At 44.1% G+C, this 21,653-nt stretch overlaps 1 protein-coding gene across 3 annotated transcripts in view; it reads left to right on the top strand.

The window, feature by feature from the left end:
- Window positions 1-21,653, top strand: part of arb2a (ARB2 cotranscriptional regulator A) — a 168,987-nt gene that overhangs the window by 123,337 nt on the left and 23,997 nt on the right. The window lies entirely within an intron of this gene.

The raw sequence follows: 21,653 nt of genomic DNA, 5'->3' as shown, positions 1-21,653 counted from the left end.
GGATATACACCCAAGGTTACATTCATTCAAAGCAATTAGACCCCAGCGGTAAAATTTGAGGCCTTTTTATTATTATTATTATTATTATTATTGTCCATCTACCCATTTTCTGAACTGCTTTTTCCTCATCAGATCCCAGCTGATTATTGGAACATATTGGCCTGTTGCTTGTCAGTCGCAAGGCATTTCTCAACGAGCAACCGTTCAAAATCACATTCAAACTTTTTTGAAATAGCCAAACCTGTTCATCTTTACGGAAAATGGGAGAATGCTGGACTCAAATACACTCAGCGAGGCCAAAGCTCAAATTCAAACCCAGCACTGCTAGGCAAAAATGTTAACCACTCGCTCACCCTGCTGCTGTGTACACATGGATGATATTTGTCAAAAAGGGACCGTCAATCAGGAATTGTTAGGTTACTTCCAAAAAAAGGGGGGGGGGGTTAATAGGCAACAATTTCAAATGGAATATTTCTATTTTCGCGATTTCCAACGGGATCCTTCATTGGGATAAAAAAAAAAACAAACAAAATCACAGGTCAAATGTCAACATTTGTCTTTCTTTTTAAATTGCAATTTCAACACAATGAGGCGCTGCCCTGAAAGAGTCGAACTGTGTGAACATCGGTGCATTTCATTTGTCCTCAATTCTATTTGTGGTGCTTTTCATCTGTTCAATTCTGGCCTTGTTTATGTCTCTTTTTTTTTCTCTCTCTCAAGCATAAACTAAGCCTGCCTCACAAAGGAGAGGGCCATTAGATCATTGCTCTCTCGATTTGAACTTCTCACCAACTAAGCCTCTGTCTGCCCCCGCCCTGTTTCCTAGTAAACCCCTCATTTACCTCACACCTGCCCAACCTTCCTCCTGCCCCCTCCCCGCCCCCCACTCTTCCCCTCTAAGCGATGATATTATGGTGTTTGGATCATCCTCATTGCCTTCCTCCATACTGTAATCCTATTTGCTCTGTCATGTGTTGGTGTTCACAGATGGTGTGTGGATAGTTTGTGTGTGTATGTGTGTGTGTGTGTGTGTGTGTGTGTGTGTGTGTGTGTGTGTGTGTGTGTGTGTGTGTGTGTGTGGTGGTCTCGCAAAAAGGCACACGTCCCAATCACAAAGGTGCCAGAATATGGATGAGTGTAATATTTTGTCTAATATTCACCCCTCTGTCCTTCACTTTCGTTTCCTTTCAGCGATCTTTGACCCCCCCGACCACCCCACCCCAACCCGCCCTTCCATCCTTGTTCTTTTCCATAATGAAAATGTTCAACTCTTTGACTTGAGTGGTTGACTGAAGAGTTTGTGGGCAGGTGGGGTGGGCTCCCACTTATTGTTGAATCAGGAGAAGAAAAGGAGCGAGGGAAAAGCCCAGCAGGTTTTTGGACGCCGTCCAATAGTTGGCGTCTCGGCGTCCACGTTTAGTTCCAGCCGAGTGCCCGCAGTGGGCATTGCCGGGCTGCCTTCATTCTGACCTCTCAGCCGAGGACCACTGGCTGCCTGTTTCCAACACCCCTTTTCATTTATCCTTTTCTTCTCCATCCACCCCCTTGCTCTTTGTATTCCACAAATGGCTTCATAAGCGCCAAAACAGAGATGTTTCGGAATTGATCTGTCACCGCAATGGACCGCTGACGCTTTGTGGCCTTTGTACTCGACATAATTACAGCATTTTCTTCTGAAGTTAATGGAACTACGTGTTGAATGTTGTTTTTTATTTGTTTGTTTTTTTTTGAATCCTCAATGTTTTGAAACCTGCATTCAGTGGAGACGCATTATTTGGTGCTTTTGTTTGAGGTTTTGATACATTTCAGATTGGTGAGCCACTTGAAGGCAAAAATGAATTTATTGTCGTTACGTGTCACATGTACAAGGTACAACATGAGAATATGCTGAAGTACTGTTATACATCTACTCACAAACACGTGCTGTGCCTCATTTACTGAATTCTATTTCGTTTCATTTGTCCAGATAATTTTTAAGTTGATGTACAGTCAACTTAAATAAGTTATCTTAAGTCAAATGACTTTATTTTGTGCAACCACCTGATGAAATAAAATTCAGTAAATGCAGCACTTTACCGAAATGAAAATCCCCCTTTTTTCTTTTTTTTCCTTCTTTTTTTGGTGGGGTTAGGGGGATATCAAAACTGGCAACATACCTCTGGCCTAATTTCACTTACACCGACTCCCGGATGACAAGCACACGATAATGAAATATTTCTGTTGCGCTTATCAGTTCTGGCAGAACCTCCTTGATCACAAGCAAAAATGATTATCTTGTTAAATGAGTATCTCTCCTACGCTGGCAATCAAATATGCTCATTATAATTATTCGTATTATCTTTGTAATGATCACACTGTCGATACAAGTCAGGGTTGGTGATGTAACCTCCTGATATGTAAATAACTGGTCCAGAGAGCTAAAATCGTATTTCAATGTTTTGGAAGAAAACTGTCACGGTACACAACTGTTCATGTGTGGTTTTGTAAGTTTTTCCCAGTGAATTTCGTCCTCAGGAAATTGTGTGACGAGGCAAAGACATCATCCGCAAGAGCAGGCGCATCCCGCCAGCTCTCAACTTTTGAGTTCATCTTGTCACAGTGTTCATCATCATTAAGATGATTGCATTCGAGCTGTTAGTGACATTTGCTTGGCATTTCTTTGGCATTTCCTGTGTCGTCTTTTGTAAAACATATTTGCATAACTTTCAGACCCACCGGTGAGGTCTTGCTTACTTTTATTAAAATTTAAAAGAAGGCTTGAGGTTTGTTTGGAATTTCAAAATGAATGCATTAATTAAATAAATATAAATAAAGTGTGGGTCAACTAGGTTCTAAAAGAAAGGATTCGATGAAAATGTGTATTTTTAACAATTTTGCTTATCTGTCGTATCTTAGTATGGTCAATAAATCAGATTCCGATTCTGAACAGCTGTTGTTGACCGTAAAAGTGACGGAACAGTTTCGAGGTGAAGCTGTTGTTTATGGGCGGTGGTCTGGAGGCATCGCAGGAGACATGTCTGTCCCGCGTTTGTCGGAAGGGGGCAGATAGCAGGATCAAGATGAAGTATTGACGAGCTTGGGGTCGGGGCGAAGGATCCGCACAAGCTTGAAATAAACAGCGTGAGGCGCATGGCCGGTCATTTACGGTGCAGCCGTCCCGAACCAGTCGATAAGCTATTATAACCATGCAAATTGTGGCCAAATCACAATGGCATTATATCCCTGTCGGGCCACCAGTATTGGGAGTCAGTAAGAATTTGCTTTACTCCTCTGTGTTGAGACTCATGAGGAGAATCATTACCTTGTACGGTGCTCAAGGTTTTTGTTTTGGGAAGTAGTTCTGCATAAGCATCGAATTGCTGCTTCCATTTGGTCATTTGGGCTTGCTCAATTTACACTCAATGTTTGGCGCTCTGTGTCTCATCCGTCAAATATTGCCTAATCCTGGTTATACTCTAGCTTTAGGGTAAGTGTATCTTGTCAATTTGTCCATTTCATAGCCAGAGGTTAAAGTATATTTCTGCGAGTTGATATGAATAGCGGAGTTGTAATATTTCAAGCCATTTATTTGGGCAAAGGTCGTTCCACAAGCAACCAAGCACCATACAACAGCACTCCACCTCACAGGTATTCTTAGTTTTGGGTAATCCGGCTTCCCGGAGTTAGAGTGGGTTGGTAAAAGCCTAATGTCATAAAGATGGACATATTCCCAGAAAAAAAAATTGATTTCAGGTAACTGGTCGGCCAATGAGGGCGAGGGCAGCTCTTTACACTGCCGTGTCAGTGCACTGCACCCAACAAACCTGCGTTAAGATGATGTAATTTGGGCTGAAGGCTGTGCAAACACTCGTTTGACCTTGGTTTTAGATTTATCAATAGGGGTCGAGTTTGAGAACAGAGGAGAGGATTGTGCTGGATCCAGAACAACCTGCCCTTGCCGTGATAGCCGTAAACTGACTGACCGGTGGGATTTTTTTTGGAGTTGCGCTCCAAACTCTTGTTATTTAACCACTTCTGCTCTCTGCTCTCTCACTGTTAGAGTTCTCCGCTGCAGCTTGTTTATTTTGTGAAGAGACCTTACTTACTGCTTTGTGTTTTTGTACCCCTCTTCATCGGTAAACACAGGCTGACAACTCAAACATCACGCCATTGATCCGGTTGGGTTGCCATTGGGTTATGACCCCTCGTCTAGAATGCAGCACTGGAGGTTCGTCCCTTGGGCGAGGTTAAGAGTCAGAATAAAGTCAAACTGCTGTGCTGGATTTGCATGTGTAAATACTCCCACGCCGACAAATACGTCTGGGCAGAATTTGGGGGAAAATAATTGGATTGGGCTTTCAAATTTGGCAGCTTTTTCGTCACTCTTCCCGTATTCATCGGGAGGTCTCAGATGGTTCGAGTTCCAGTGACCAAAAGTGAAAATAGAAGTGTCGTCGACGACAGTGATGATTTGGGAACACGGTCACATTTGTCGCTCAAACGTGCGTGTTCAATGGTTCGCAGATGGGCAGCGACTAATCAAGAGACTGTGAAGTAGTTTACCATTAGCCCGGAAAGCTCTGAGGCATGCTAATTGAATCAGAAAATTAGTGACAGAACTGTACCGAGCTGTAATGGGCTAGCTGTTGCTTGTAACAGGTGCCAGCCCACTCAGCTGTGGAATAAGGTATTTAAGTCGCATTAGTGACAGTTAAAAAAAAAAAAAATCCTTGAAATGGAACAGTTAGATTTTCTGCCTGTTTTCACATCCCAAGCCTGGAACGCGGCCACATAGCCAACGCTGTTTGCTTGCAGCAACCAAAAACAATAATCCTGTCACTGTAAAATAAACATCAGACCGTACAAAGAATGGATTGAATGAAAGCGTGAATGGCTTTTCGTCGGGGACGTGTTTGATGAAGATTTGGATTTCTGAAACTCTTTCCACCACTTCCTCTGTTCCTTCTTATATTTTAGTCTCTCTTCACCTGTATTTCCTTTTGCTATCATCCTCTCACTTCACATTTTTTCCCGTAGCCTCCCCAGGGGCTTATGTTTCACAGCATCACTTTCAGACAAAACTTGGAAAGAGTGTGAATGAAGAAATTAAACATTGATCACTTTTGAGCACAGGGGAACTTGTTTTTAGTGTCTATGTACAGTTGGATGGAGGCTGAGACAGCCAAGCGAGGCAGCGGGGGAGCAAGGCACAAATGGGTGTGGAAAGAAAGAGAATGTTCCTGTTGTCTTTTTGTTGTTTTCACCCCGAAAAATATACTGGATGCCACAACACTGAAGGAGAGTTGAGGCTGCGGTAGAAGAAAAAGGAAAAGGTCAAGATATGATTGGGTGTTTTGATGGTGGGCTGAGCCATTTGATTTATATTTGATCATGATTTCAATTTTGGCTTGTCGCGATCTTAAAATCATTCACGTCACAGAAAAACGATTCACGTATTAAATGGCAGAGTGAGTTTCCAAGTTGCTGATGTGAAAGGAACCCGAAAGTGATTCTGCCCTCCCTGAGTGTGACTGAAGCTCTTTTATTGACACCCCCAGTTGGACTTTACTGTCAAACTAAACACACAACAAAACCCACGACACCCATTGCATCTTGAAATACAAGACATGCTTCGCTTCAAAAACATCACCAGTGCTAATGCTAAAGTCAATGTCAAAACTAAATGCAGTCAATCCCAAGAGTTGTGAAGATAAAAATGGACAGCAAAACAAGACAAAATACATATGATGCGGATATAAGGATGATGTGTGCCCTGCGATTGGCTGGCAACCATTTCGGGGTGGCCCCCACCTACTGCCCGAGGACAGCTGGGTTAGGCTCCAGCACGCCCGCGACCCTCGTGAGGAAAATGGATGGATGTTAGTTCTATGTGGCAAATGAATCCGGTTGAATCCTCTATGTAGTCGAGACACTCATTATCAACACATCACTGTCTCTTCCTCTACTTTGTCACACCCCCCCCACTGAGAAGAAAAAGGGCACTCCCACTCTTCGACTGCGGAGCATTAAAATGGAGGTAACTGTAAGGTTTGCTTGATCAAGCTTTTAAATAAGACGACTCTGGATCCCGCTGTGGAAATGAGCCATCGAGCACTATGACAAAGTGTAACTTAACTTTCAGTGTTTACCAGGTCATCTTAAGTATGAACATGTTATCACTTATAGCGTACAGCGAAAAAAGAAAAAGAAACTTGAGCCATATGGTGCGTTCCCGGAATTGATTTGTTTCTGCTCGGTTTTTTTTTTTTGATTGCACGGAGCATAATTTCCTCCCGCACAAATCTTGAGGAATTGGATCATTTGTCAAAATGTAAACTTTGGATTGACAAAAGTGGCAAAAGTTAGCTCTGCAGCAGCTTGTTAAACGATTTCACATCTCAAGGCCAACTTTATCCTTTTCGTACAGTCACCGCTCATAGCCTCCAGTAACTTTAGCGCCTGACACCCAGCTTTTACTTTCAACCTCACACCCCTCCTCACCCAACACCCTTCACTGTAGTCGACCATAAGTCTCAGCCCAAACCTGCCTGCGGGTTACAGGGAGTGCCAAAGGTGCATTGAGTGACGTGGTACTCTGGCTGACCCCCGGTAGCTTGGCAGGGCCGCCTCCCTAATGAGATTAACTGGGTAATGCCGACTCTGTGTCTGTTTCTCCTGCCGCCCCGTCCAGCCCACCCTGGGGCTCTTTATTTAGCCAGCTGCAGGGCAGGGTGCGCCAGCATTCTCAGGTCGAGGGCAGGACAGGACCCACATGCCCAAAGTCCGACATGATCCTTTCCCCTGAACAATCCTGTCCTTATGAACCGCCGTGCCAGCATTTGTCGTATCGTCATTTTAAGGCTGCATTGTTGCTTGACTTTTTGTGTGTGTGTGTGTGATACACACTCTCTTGGTTTATGTCCATTTTTTTTCCACTGGAGCTACGCCACTGTTGCCAAAATAAATGAAGGAGTTGTAAAACTGCATGCGCACGTGTCTGAAAGGTAGACAGTTACCAATCAAATGTGTTACACAAAACATTTTTAGAGTTTGTAGATTTTGGCTGGTAGCCAACCTGCTTATCACTGTCAGGACCGATGCTGAGGTCTTTGCCTTAACTTTGTTCGTTACCATCATTAAGAACTCGGTTCCCACAAGGTTTCGAAGGGATTTCATGTTAAATTTATTGCAGTGTAATTCATAGGGGGAAAAAATGTTGATTCAAGTACACCGTTGGGCTGTTCCTTCTCATTTCTCATGTGAAATTGTTGCTGTCTGTTTCTACATCACCCAGATCAAAAGCATTCATTGCGTTGCATTGGATATTTATACCTTGTCGGAAATTGTGGCCAGACCGTGTTCCCTTCAATCCTCCACACACTTGAAACACACTCGAAGGCAGCAACTGAACAGAGAACCCAAGAACACACCAAGTGGTTTGATGATTGTTCGGTGCAGCGCGAAGTGGAAATCTGCTCACGATAACTCCTTACAAAGCCACAGGGGCATAGCTAGCCTCACCAAAGCCGTAGCCGCCAGCCTGGACTGAGCAAGTCAGCCATACGGCAAGTTAGCATTAGTTATGTTGAAAATTGAGCACGTGGTTTCCCAAATCTAACACTGTAGCACTCATCCTTACTCTTCCAGAACCTTCTGTCCTTTTGTTTAGGTGGATTTTAGACATGTTATTATCACCCATTTTATCAGTGAGCCAGTTTAAGTGGCAATGCAAGACCCACACCTTTGTCACAGAGTTTTTATGAGGGTCCTCCACACAAATGTGGGAGGAAATGAGGTGAGGGGATGGGGGGTCCTCCCATGCCACAGGTGTGTGCCCCTCAACATGAAGGTCACTTTTATCTGTGACAGCTCCTCTGAGTCTGACAGTGCCGCACAGGCCGACTCATGTTTCCAGTTGTTCTTGCTTTGTGTGTGTGTGCATGTGGATGTGTCGTAACACCTGTTTAGACGTGGCTTTCGGGCACAGACGGGTTCAGATTGCACCCAAAAAAAAAACATACCCTACCAATCGTCTCATCTAGGTGCATGTCAGCGTATGTCTGCGCGTACCAGGCATTTGTACTGTGGGATTGTGTTCCCGGGTCTGCTTTTATGGCAATACCTTGTCATGTCGTTCTTCGCTCTGCGACTACTCTTGGATCAGACTGGCCTGAGGTTCTGACTTTTTGGGTGAGAACACCATTAACCCTTGTTGTAGCCCTCAACCGGAAGCAACGTTATTGAAGCCCAAACTAATTGTAAACACGCTATCCCATTTTTTCCAAGTTGAACATCTCTCACTCTAACACACACACAGCACTGAAAAGAGCGCGCGATCTCCCTCTCCCCTTTATCTGTCGCCACAGGACAGACAAATTACAAAAGAATGAAGCATGCACGTGCATTTGCACACGCAAACATACACAGCTGATATGAAGCTTTTTGAAAACAGAGAGGAAATCCTGATGAATGAAATGGAAATTTTGTGCCGGATTTCGAGGCTTCCGTGTTAATCTCCAAGGAGAGCTGGAAATATAATAGCCAGGGAGTTGGAAACATAATTAACTGGAGACCTTGTCCATAGACGGCAGGTCAACGGAATCTCACACAACCGTATCTTTTCACTTTAAGTCATTTCTATCAATAGAATCGCTCTCTCAACCTTCAAACACGTGTTTGAAAGTTGATTTAATGTGTTAACTACTCATGAGTTTAAAAGGAAGCTTTTTTTTTTTCCTGATAAAGATATGACGCGATACTGACATTTCATTTCCAATCACCGCTCTGCCGTTAATTGTTAAAGTATATCAAAGGCCCTTCATGTAGCCCGGATGAGCAAATTGTGTTTCAAATGGGATTTTGTTAGGAAAATAAATGGGAAATTATTGGAAACTGATCAATTGTTTGGAGAACGCTGAAATATATACACATCTCTTAATGTTCTGTAATCATGTCCAATGGAATCTTCAATGCTAACAACCAATTTTCCAATCTTGAAAATTTAATGCAGTCCAACTCTCAAACAGTCACCATTTAATCTGCCAATGCTTCCAATAACATTTTGACTATGTCTTACCTTTTAATGACACTGCACAAAGAATAATAATAAAATTCACATTTCTTATGTACTTCATGTAACATTTTTTTAAAGTCATGGTTACAAAAGTACAACTTTAACCAAATCAATAAAACAATTCCTTTGACAAGTGTCACTAGCATAGCGATTAGCAGCTAGCAATTAGCAGCTAGCTATTAGTCAGGTGCTAAACGGGTATTCTGTTTTTTATTTTTTTCAAACCTCGGCTTGAGTTTAGATGTCGTTTTAACGTGATATGGAACCGGGAAGGAAAACAAGAAGGTTGAGAAAGTGTGTTGTGGTAGAAAGACAGGAAAAAAGTAAGAGAGTTTATGAGGTGAAAAGTGTCATAGGGGGAAGAATGGGATAATCTGATTAAAAAAGTAGACATGAAAAGCTAGGGTAACGTCAAGAGAGTGAAAAAAACATAAAGGCAGTCCGAAAAGAAAAAAAATGCAGTCAGAGAGAGAGAGAGAGAGAGAGAGAGAGAGAAAAAGTTGCAGAGAGCATCCTGTGGATGTGAGTGGATTGTAACATCATACTATGGATTCCCTTGTGAGACAGTTTGAAATGCAGCACTTTCTCTTGCCGCATGCAGCAAGAGGCGGCTTTGCCGGCATACGTACAAGAGAAAAGGGAGCGACGAGCAAAGCAGACAAAAACGCAGTTCGCTCCCCAGGAGAGACAGTGGGAATTTTGTGCTAGTACAAACTCTACCGTATGTGGCCCGTGCGAATGGATTGCAGATAGCGGAGGAAGAAGGCGAGAGTATGTGGCAGAGAATACGTAAGGAGAAAGCTGCTGGAAGGAAGACGCAAACCCAGGAGCAAAGGAGAAAGCATCTTTGACAAGAAGAAGTGATCTCTCGCTGTAAGCGTAAGCCTGGCTGAGAGTTTACAGTGCAATTCAATAAGCGACCGTAGTTATTAAATATGAATAAAAAGTTTGAATGTGTTTTGATGCTTTCAGCGACCAAATGTATTACCTCCGTGGGAGGGTGCTCAGTGTTTTCAGCTTCTATCTAAAGGAGCAGAATTGTTCTATTCCACAAAACTTTCGGGGTAAGACATGGGCTAAGGAGATTTAGAAAGGAAAAAAAATAACTTTTTTTTTCTCCCCCACAGATAAAAAGTTTGGAAGTCCTACCGTTTGCAGGAAGCTGGTATGATTCATACCTGTAGGTGGTACAGGCAGGCTCATGCAGCAAAAGAAATACTCGAACTACAGTTGTTTTTAAGCAAAGCTGGACATCAGGACCTGTTATTGACTGGGAGGGTGTACCCCGCCTATCCCCCATCTTCTGTTAGCACCTGGAACCCTGGGCAGTGGTAAATGCAGAGTAGTAAAGTTGAGTCATCAATGAGTCAACTCATCGGTTCAACCCCTCGTTTGTTTTTTATCTGTACTACATTCTTTCTGTCTATCGAGCTAGTTGGCTAATTAGCTAGCTAACAATCCATCCAACCTTTCACCCATCCATCCAAGTTTGGAGTAAGAGACCAAATCGGCTTTCACATATTTGTTAACCATTCAACCATCAAGTGCAGAATCCAAAATAGTCCCAAAAAATGCCCACAGTCCAATTTGATCAAAATGGAAAATGGAGTCCACTTACAGTATATAGCGCTTTTTCTTCACCATATGTTGTCCAAAGCACTTTACCAATTCTCATATTCACTTTTTGGAAAACATATTGGAGCGCAGATATGCGGCCCACGTGCATCTGCGTCAACCTACGAGAAAAGTTTTCCCTTGAAATAACTTCAAATAACTTTAACCTCCAGGATTCCTCACCATACACTTACAAAACGGCAGAAGTCAGGGTGTTTTTCTGCTTTTAAGAAAGCTTTAAATCCACCCATGTTCTGTTGTACCAGCTAGCACTAAGCTAAGCTAACTGCCTCGCCGGTCCGGAGTCCAACTTTGCAAACTCCCTTTGTGCTTGCACGGCGTGAGAGGCCAACAGCGAAAGTCGCCACAAAAGCGTTGAGACGCGACCTTGATGGGCTTTAATGACCAATTGCTTAACAGTTGAATAAAATGCTCATTAGCCAGCTAATGCAACAATCACCACACTGCTATGTCAGCGACAACCACGCTGTCATTCTATTAATTAAGATCTATTTGATCTTTCTTCTTACCAGAGGAGTCGTGCCGACGTTTGAAAAATAGCATTTCCTTCTCTTCTTCTCCATTTGTATCATTTAATACGATTATATCCAAGTGACATGGGTGGACGTTGCGCTGCATAGGTGGAAGGGGGGGTTGGTTTTGGAGCACTCCTTGTGTTCTACCCACCTGCAGCCTCACGTTGTCAAGCCCCTCTAGCTGCCCCCCTTTCAGTCTTTCGATTGAAATGTTCTCTTGATGAGAGAAGAATGTCTCAGTGTCAACCTGAACCGATTTGATCAATCTTCTCCTTCTGCGAGTTAACTTGCCCTCCTCTGTCCCCCTTCATCCTTCCTGACAAGTGTGAGAGTATTGATCAGTTGATTCTATTTGCTACTGACCTCTCTGAAGTGTTTCTCTGCTCTCAAGTCGATAGTGCACGATTGAGAGTGACCTCGTTCCCTCTCCTGACCTCTCCTCCCTCAACTTTGTAACTCTGGTCTCGTCCAAATGTGGGTGGAACTATTGTATCATCGGGACATGCTCCATGGTCACATTGTGTATTTGTTTTCAACGGATGCAGTCAAATAATGGTCTTATGTGTTGTTGTTGTTGTTGTGGATGATATGGGTTTTTTTTGTGTTGATGTTTCTGTGTCAAGGTGTGGACAGATGTTTTTTTTTTTTTGTTTTGTTTTTTTTTATTAAGCAGAGAATGCCATTTGACCTCAATGCCTACACCCCAATATGACAAAGCCTGCCGGAGCCACTGACGAAGTAAAGAGATGTCAGAGAGAAGGCAAAGTGGGACGGTTTTGAACCGTTCCCTCAATATAAGTTACTCGCCAACAAACGAAGTAACGGCGATTAGAAAAACTGCCGCAGTTTGTTTGCGTTCAAACTTCAACATGCAGCCAATGCGTGTGACTTCATGCGCACTCTGGTCGCATATTTACAATTTTAGCATCCCATCACCCAATCATTGAAAACTTGAGTCATGATCCTCTTTCATCGACCAGCAACTTAACGCAAGTTGACTCCGAAACCCCCCCCCCAAAAAAAAAACTCCTTTATGCCAAATACCAACATAAAGTGAGCTCTGTATGTTGTATAGAAATACAGAAAATATATATTTATTGTAATTTTATTCTGATAAATCGTGGTTACGGTGGTAGTAGTAGTTTGTGTTTAATTTTCCATCGTATGTACAGCACTTTGTTACAGCCGTGGTTGTTGTTTCAGTGCTCACTCGATAAAGTTGAGTTCATATTTTCAAGTTTATTATGTTAGCATAGCTCAGCGTGTCTGTCGTCTTCTCACCAGCTTTTCCGATTGCCGGCTTTCTTTCCTCTCGACCAGACGGGGGCTGCAAACCCTCCCCTCGCCATGGACTAAAAGGAGATACTTATTCTTTTTCTGACTCACGTATTTTGATGGGGAAAAAAAGCAAACAGCTGGGGCTGGAAGGAGCTTATCAAAAGGTTAACTCTTCCCCACAGTCGTCTGGGCCTACAAAGGCGAGCAATTTCAACCAGAGCGGCAGCATCAGAGGACGATGCCTTTGCCTGCTGTTTGCTTCTGCCGTTTTCAACATTGTTTTGACCCTCTGGTGGACCAAATGGCTTGTTTTGCACAAGTTAGCTTTCAATCAAGAGACAGGCCAGCTGTTGTTTGTGTTGCGATCCGCACATCATTTCGCCAGCCGTCGCCTGGGTGCACATTCCCAGCAAAATGATGGCAAAAAACGGCATTCGGTTCCTTCACAGCTATAGCGCGTCCACCAGCGAGCCACTTGTGTCTTTATCTCTTTGTGAACTGCAACCGAGGGTCTTTTAACGGATATTTCTGCTCTAATTCAATATTCTCTCTGCTTTTCGCTCACTTACAGCACAGTTTTGGTTTGGTTCCAATCAGGTTGAAAACCAGAGCGCGTCTCCTTTTGTGCTGCGTTAGTGAGATTGTCTCTGTAAATAGAATGTTTTTTTTTTCTTGTTTTTGCGTTGCGTTAACTTTCATTGCAGTCCACTTGTATTTTCGTTGGAAGCAACTGTTGCTTTGTCATGCAATACATAATGACAACGGTGTTCACTTTGTTTTAAAGTTTTGTGTCTTTTTTTGAGTACACGAACGGACTTATTTTACTGTAAGCGCCGATTTGAATCATTTCATTGGAGATTCATACATCCTTTGCCTTTTTCACCTTCACACGCACCGTATCCCCGCACACACCTCTGTCATTCATTCACAGAGACGCACGTACGCCAAGTTAAAACAGTCACCCTCGAGGCCTTATGTGGAAGGGAGTCCTGCCTGGGAAAGTGATAGTGAGAGAAAAGAGGCTCTGGAGAGAGCGAGCGAGTTATCTCTTTCGATGTCATTGAGGGGGCGCCTCTCTTCTCTCTGCCTGTCCTTTCCCTCTCTGTCGTCCTCGCCCGCAACTTCCCTCTCTCTTGTTCCCGCTTGCTGGCTCCCATCGCGCTCGCCTCCTCCAGTGCGAGGCAGACAGTCCAAGGACAAAGTAGAGATATGCTGGGAGCAGTCGTCTGTCCGTCACAGAGTCTTTGAGGCTGTTCTCCCCTTGTCCTGACAGTTTGGAAATGAGTCCCCCTCCGTTTAACCCCCCCGATGCTACATCACACGCGCAACACTTATCATGACATGCACAAGAGCACGACGCAGGATGTAGGACGCACCGAGAGCGCAGTACAACTCGGCTCTAGCGTCGAGCTTACGCCCTTGTGCTTTGAAGATTCTTGCAGTAGCTTGACTTTTTTGCAGACTCCTCAAAAAGGCTGGCGGAAAATTCGAGTTCCTCTTCACGAAGAGGAAACTTGTGACTGATTCAATTCTGAGTTTTTCGTACATTAACAAACATATCCCTTTGCATAATATGCACGCCAAGTCAGTCAGTAGTCGGTTTAAAAAAACTGAAACTTAACGCCGCCTCGTGTAAACACACCTGAGGTTTGGTCCACGGGGTCTCCATGATTAAGTCATGCAGTGCTCGAATGTAGCCTTGGTTTGACTGGCTAAAGCCGACTGAAGAACATGGCCCGGGGGCTGTGACCCTGAACACACACAAACGCACACATAACTCGCAGAAGCTCCCGCACACAAACACAAAACCGGTCCGACGTCTGACCTCTCTCCTCATGGCTCACACATGCACAACATGTGAGACAGTTGTGTGTACGTGTGCACGTGCATCCGTGTGTGTGTGTGTGTGTGTGTGTGTGTGTGTGTGTGTGTGTGTGTGTGTGTGTGTGTATACGACATCACTGCTCCTTCTCTCAGACAAACAAGGGAAATCCTCCTTGTCTTGCCTTGTCCATCACAGGCCATCTCACTGTTCCAAGGCACGTGGGCGCCAGCAAAGCTTCCCTCAACCTCCTGGGCCAGTCTCCAAACTCTAGAGATTTACCCACCGCGCGCACACACACACACACACATACACACACACAAACATATCTTGGGCAGGCTGCTTGGCTCCAGCCGGGTTCCCCTGACGCAGGGACACACGCAGACAGGAAGTTGGAGGGGAGGTTTGTGTCAATTTGCTTCTCTTTGCCGCACTTGGGGTCTGACCTGCTCTCCAGCATGCGACTTCCTCCCACTCCATCACTCCATAAACAAGCACATCCCCGCCACCGAAGGCGCTCCGGCCCGCCAACACTAATAACATCGCTCATGTTTTGATTTGACGCTCTGGATTTACGTGTTGTTTTTTTTTTTTTTTTGGGCAGGGGGGGGAACTGACTGCCGTCGATGTTTGCATTGTATGATTGAATGAAGTAGGACAAAACAAAAAGTATGTGTGTGTCTGTGTATGTGTGTATTTCCTTCTGGGTTTTTTTCTGATTATAACGAGGGCAGATCTTCGTCACCGAGGAAACGGTGTTAACCTGTCACCTTAGCGGTCTTCTCCTCCCACTTTTCATCTTTTGTGTGCCCTGAAAGCACACAGCCCACGTTCACTCTCTCTCTCTCTCTCTCTCTCTCTCTCTCTCTCTCTCTCTCTCTCTTTTTTTTTCTCTCTCTCTCTCTGTCTCTCTCTTTCTCTCTCTTGCTCTCTCTTTCTCTTGCTCTCTCTTTCTCTCTCTCTCTCTCTCACACACACACACACACACACACACACGCACGCACACAATAAATAGGAGTCGTCCACTGATCTTGTTGAGTGTGTGTCAACTCCATTAGCACATTCCCCCGATAGGGCCAGAGCCCTCTTATCTATGGCGACCCATTAATTACACTTTGTTCCCTTAAGTGATCTATTTCAGACCTGTCCCGCCCTCAACACCCACTCCCTGCTATCTCCACCCCTGCCCTGCTCCTCCTCCACCTGACCTCTCTCCTCTTCTCCCTACTTCATCTCCGATTTCCCGGCCGTCGTTCTTTTGGCACATAAACGCACGCAAAGACACACACTGTCACGCGTACGCGCAACCTTCCCCTCTCTGGATCACAAGGTCGTGTGACAAGTAGCTCGAAATGTGAATAGCAGGTGTACGTGTGGGTGCCCATTGGAGACAAAAAGCCACTCGAGGCTCATGTGGTGCTCTCCGGGCCTATTGCAATGTTATGTGTATTGCAGTGAAAAGTGTGTGACATTCACATGGTTGTTTCGTTGTCACGTCTGCTTTTCGTACCCTGTTGCCCACACTTTCCTATTTTGCCTCAGACAAAAGCTGTGTACAGGATATACTCACTGGCATTCGTACCCCTTCAAAGATAATACAGTGCATTCATAATTGTAGGGCAGGTTTGTCAAACGTTATTTTGTCACGGGCCACATTGTAGTTACCCCTGAAAGGCCGTAATGACTGTGAAACCATATAAGACCTCTCTCAATTTAGTAGCATGAAGAAGTGTTCCAAAAATTTTGATTGGTAGTTTCTATTCCCTCTAGTATGTGGTTACGAGCTCAGTTGGACTTGGGACTTTCTCTGCCTCTTCTTCTTGTCCGTAATTACTGTACTGAGCAATTATGAGGGTTTTCTAATATTTAACTCCCCTCATATCTACTGAAATTCAAACTACAGACACAATAATCATCATCATATTGTCAAATGCGTTACAATATGCATTTCATTCAATAGTGGCCAGGATGTTTATTTGAGTCGAGAAAGACGTTGTTTTTTTTTGTGCATTTTAAAATCGCGTTGCATTACGTAGATACGCACTTACAGCCTTCACACAAGAAGGGGCTTTTCTTTCATTGTATTTAATACCCAGTATCCGATATATTGATATTTGGCCTGCATATTTATAAGGAAATGGGATACTTGATTGTTAGTGACTGGAAAATAATTTGACTGAATCTCCTTTGGTACACAAATACATGTTCATGAGTGCAGACGTTGTGTTAATATGCAAGCAGCCTCACTGTGAAGGGAGTTTATTTCTTCACTTTAAATTCCAAAGTCTAGTGTCATCACTGATACAAGTGATGTGTCATTGCTACACTGTACGACGACCGTTGACATGTGTGTTATAAAGATCGAAGTGCTGGTCGTGACTGCCTTTTGTGCGAGGACCTGAATCTGCTTTTCATCGCCACCAATTTGTACGTTGGGCAGAAATGATCACATTAGAATGTTTTTATTTGGTATATCAGCACTTAAAATGGTGAGTGCAGGGTGATGCGTTTACAGCCCAAGGTTGGAGATTAATATGGTCTTTTTCTTTTTTTTTTTAATAGAGAAAACAGCGTTTTCAAAAACTATTGCATGTTCCCAGAGTTGAAGACCTTCAGGCATGAAATATTACCTTGCATTGGACAATGATTTTTGGCATTGGTGTATTGAACTTCCATAACCTGGTTATTGAAGGAGGGCTCGATGCAAGGTGTGTGTGATCACCATGGCGGTGCGCGCACTCCGATGGCGGGGTTCTCACTCTCAAGGCTGTCTATTCAGTGAACATCGATGCTGAATGCAGCCTGTCTTTCTTACAGGTGCAGGGGAGGGCCTCTCGTAGCCCTCCCCTCCTCCATCACCTCTTTTGTCACTCAATGGTGTGTGCCTGTCTCAAATTGTGGAAGGATGCATATTTGTGTGCAAGTGTGTGTGTTTCTCCTTGCTTGGCATTGTCCTTTAGGTGGCAAGGAGAGTCTGCACCGTGTGTGTGTGTGTGTGTGTGTGTGTGTGTGTGTGTGTGTGTGTGTGCGTGTGCGTGTTTCAGACCTCATTGTGTTGAAGTGGAGCTGAGGTTGTGCGAGGAAGGACTGGGTGCATAGTGAAGTGGTGCAGCCAGCGTTGCAGCTTGATGTGATTTTTTTTTTCCTTCTATATTTGAATGTGCACATGTTCGCTCCACTCTTTGACAAGGTTCCGTGTTGTGAGCTGTGCCCAGGCTTCACAACAAATGTGTGTTGCGCTAAACGGATGCGTTTGTGCCGATGCACTTTTTCAGATTTAAGTACACATGCACGTGGATGCTAATACGGGGACCTCTTCTATCAGCCATAGAAACAGAAGTTCTTCATTACATTTCACTAAGCCAAAAACAAAAGATGTCAGGCGACCAGTTGTGGCGCAATTGGAACAAGGCGCCTGGACATGCGAGGAGACCTGTGCAATGTTGACCGTGCTGATGTTAATTACAGTTTCACTGCAGCATGAGTCGTTAGCTCTGCTGCTTCACATAAATAAGATGCCCATTTCAATTTCAGCATGGGCCACTCTTAATTTCACTGAATAAAGTACTGGTAACTTTTACCTGTACCCCATTTTACTTTTAGGGTTACTGTATATTCACAATTTTTGTTGGATCAGTAAATATATGTGTCTAGAGAGATAAGGTAGCTAGCTAGCTGGCTAGCTAGCTAGCCATCTCGATAGATGGATAGATAGATAATGACTACCTTGCTAAAAAAAAGATATCCATTTTCGTCTTTGTCATCACCCAAAAATACTTCCACACACGCATATGATACATTCCGAACTCCCGTTGTTGCACGTAATAATATTGTATTATTTTAGGTGTGTCACATAGCCCTCCTTCCTGTTTTGAAAATGTCTCAGTTGCACTTCCTGTAGTCTTGCCCCGTCATAAAACTGACATAAATACCTGTTTCGCCATGACGTCTCTCTCTCTCTCTCTCTCTCTCTCTCTCTCTCTCTCTCTCTCTCTCTCTCTCTCTCTCTCACACACACACACACACACATACACACACGTAAATCCTGTTTTCTCAAGTTGTTACACATTTATACTTTGTCCCTTATCTGCTCAGCGCACATTATTTTTGTGTTGTAAACAGTCCTGCTTCCCGCGTACACTTGCACTGAGTCTTTTCAGCTCGTCAACTTTTATCATGATATTTGCCTGTGTTGAATGCAAATCAGCTCTCAGTGCAAATGGGAATTGTGTCTTATTAGTGAATTTTTACCACTTAGTTGTTTTCAATCACTAGAGTCCATTATTAATACTTTTCAAGCTCCTCATTGCATGTCAGATTTGGACTTGAATGTACTGTTAATCCCTGCCAGGAAAATGCATATAAGGATGCCGATTGAGACTGTTTTTGGAATGCCGGAGGAAGCTAGAGCGCTTGGATAAAACCCCACACAAGGGAGAACAGGAGGGCCGGAGCTGAGATTTGATCCCCGGCCTTAGAGTTGAGAGGCAGACATGCTAACCACTTCCACACTGTGCCGCCTAAGCACATTTCAATTTGTACTACGCAATTACTTTGTTATTCTGAAGGATGACGTCACCATGAAGTGCCACCCATAAAATGTGACTTAAGAGCGCTTTCTCCCTTTTGCTTTGAAGCATCTCGTCCCCTCTGCACGGCGCCGAATAAAGCAACTGACACAGAGCGATGCTGTCAAGGCCAGAGCGCGTGCGGCCTTTCGTTTTCCAGCGAACAGAAGAGGGCAGGGTTTGGCACTGCGATCAAATAGCCCGCGCTGTCCTTGGGTTGAGGTTATCTTGTAACTTGTCTGCTGCAAGTCTAGAAAAGTGAGGGTCCTTTTTGAAAGCCAGGGCCACTTATTCACGTCAATAAATTTAAAAAAAAAAAAAACACTCAGTGTCTGGGTGGCAGGAGTCAAGGAGGGAAGGCTAGGTGAGCTGGAGGGAGGGGGGGGGGGTCCAAAGAAAGAACACCACTGCGCTTCTTTGTGGATTACTTTCGACCTCCTTTAATGTTTTCACTTGGCTACTTTTGTTATTTGACTGAGTTGTACTTCTTTCTCCTGGAAATTGAATACAAAGCCGCTTGTGATTTCACTGACATTCTGCTTTCTCTCAATGTTTGTCCCTCCTGTTTATTTATTTATTTTTTTAATTCCAAGTGAGTCCCCTGTAGCGAGCGATTCAGGTTCCTCATCTCGAGGCATTTAATGAGTTCTGCCTTGTTTTTGTCCAACAACAGCACACAATAATAAGACAAGTAATTAAAAGCGGTATGAAGGGGAAACGCAGACCCCACTTAACTGACTCGCATTAAAAATGATTTGCATTCAAGAGGAAGGAGCCGTAAGCTCTGTTTTGATAGATGTCTACTTGGTTTTCTTCAACATTTTCTGTCTTTCTTGTTATTGTAAAAGTGTTGAACCTTAGCGCTGTATTGATTTTTTTTATTTTTTTAATGAGATGCATACCCAGGTATGGTGTAAACAAACCCCCGATGAAGAGCATGTCTGTTGTGGATGTCTTCACCCTGAGTGGAAATTGTGATCTTTGGATTTAATTAGCTTTCGGAGTGAAGACAACGTTTGCGTGTTTTCTCTGAGACGACCGAGTTTCTGCGGCAGTGCGACTGAGCAGCTGTCACCTGCCCGGCCGGGCTCCCTTTGACCTCATCTCCAGTGGCAACATGGCCCACGGCCTCACGGGGGCCAAACGACATTCTTGACCTTTCTGTGTGTCTGCGAGCAAAAAAAAAAAAACTACGCAAAATGGCACTGCGCACACATGCCTTCCCCGCACATACACCACGGATGATCGTTTAATATCAGAGCGCGTCAGCGGCGGAAATCCGACCGTCTGACAACCAGGATACAGATAGCGATTCCCCGCCGCTGATCCATGCAACAGATAGTTTCCACAAACAGCGGCCCGGCTAAGGTTACATCCAGCGAGGGCCCGCTCCGAAATGCGCTGCCCGGCCCCCCACACCGAGATAAAACAAAAGCTTAGGTTACCGTCGTGAGGAAATTGATAAAAAAAAACGCTTTGTTTGTGCTCCATTTGGATCAAAAAGGAAATGAGAAAATGTTTGCGTCTGCATGTTTTAATATCATCTGCCCTTTTCGGGCTACTCCATTTTGGTCATTTCTACTCTTGCTGTGATTAAATCATTTGCCAACTCCTTTGTTTAAATTGGACTTCATGAAATGCTTAACCCGCATGTCGAGGCGGTTTATTAATTGTTTCAAGAAATGTAATTCACCTTGTGAAGAAGCTCACCACGTGACATTCCCCGTGTCCCAAAGTCCTCAAAAGAAGTGTTTTACGGAGATATGGCCCCTCTTTGCATCAGTGTAATTACGAATCACTGGGAAAAAAAAAATAAAACAGTTTGATTCAAATAAAATGGGCCATTTGTACACAAGCAATTAACTGTTGCAACTTTAAATAATGTCGCCCAGATGGAACCTAATTATAGTCGGCAGGCTTTGATTCAGGCTTTCTGTCGGGAGTGTCACTCGGGGCGTCACTTTGGCTTTTCAGTCACCTAGCGTTTGTTTTGAAATTGGTGACAATCAGAGCAGATTACCATTTGTAACAGCATGCGGCAAAAACGCCGCGCGGGGAAGAAAGCATGGCCCATAGCTATGGAGGAGTTTCTGTGTTTCCTTTTTAACAGCTCTCCTCCTCTCTTGTTCCCTTTCCCCGCTGCACACAAACGATAACAACTGTGTGCGTTTGTTAGGGAGAGGAGGGTACAGGGCGAGCGCGCGCGCGCGTGTGTGTGTGTGGGGCGCCATGCGTGAGGAAATGCTTGCAAGTGGCAAATCGCCGTATAGCTGTGGAGACGTGGGGGATCAAACAGTCAGTCAATTACCCTGAGAGGTCTTCAGTGGCTGTGACAGAAGACGGGGCTAAATATCAGGGATCAGATACGCAGTGTGGCTGTGGCTAAAGTGATACAGCCTGCTCACACGCACACGCGCACGCATGCGCACACGCACACACGCGTAATAGGCTCAAAAACAAAGAAGCCAGGCGTTTTGAGGCAACACACGTAGAGTGTAAAACGCGTCAAGTTGAAGAGCTGCTATCCTGATATGCTAATATCGCAGATACTTGTCGTCAAAGTGTTGAAGTAAATTTTGTCGTCTATATTTTGTCTCTTGGTTGGTTGTTATTGTCAGTGAAAATGTCATTCAAAAACGATAAAGGCACAATTTTAACGTATCATTTTTAACATTCTGATGTGTTGATAATGAAAACAAATACTCAGTGTTAAGTTGAAAGACAATGTTCCACGAAGTCTCAACACAGATGGCGTGGCATACATTTTATTCACATTATTAATG

Source organism: Hippocampus comes, unplaced genomic scaffold (genome assembly GCF_001891065.2).
Source record: "Hippocampus comes isolate QL1 unplaced genomic scaffold, H_comes_QL1_v1.1 scaffold195, whole genome shotgun sequence".
In the NCBI taxonomy this organism is placed as follows: domain Eukaryota; kingdom Metazoa; phylum Chordata; class Actinopteri; order Syngnathiformes; family Syngnathidae; genus Hippocampus; species Hippocampus comes.
The sequence above is the reverse complement of the archived record's forward strand: the minus strand, read 5'-3'. Positions and strand labels throughout refer to the sequence as shown.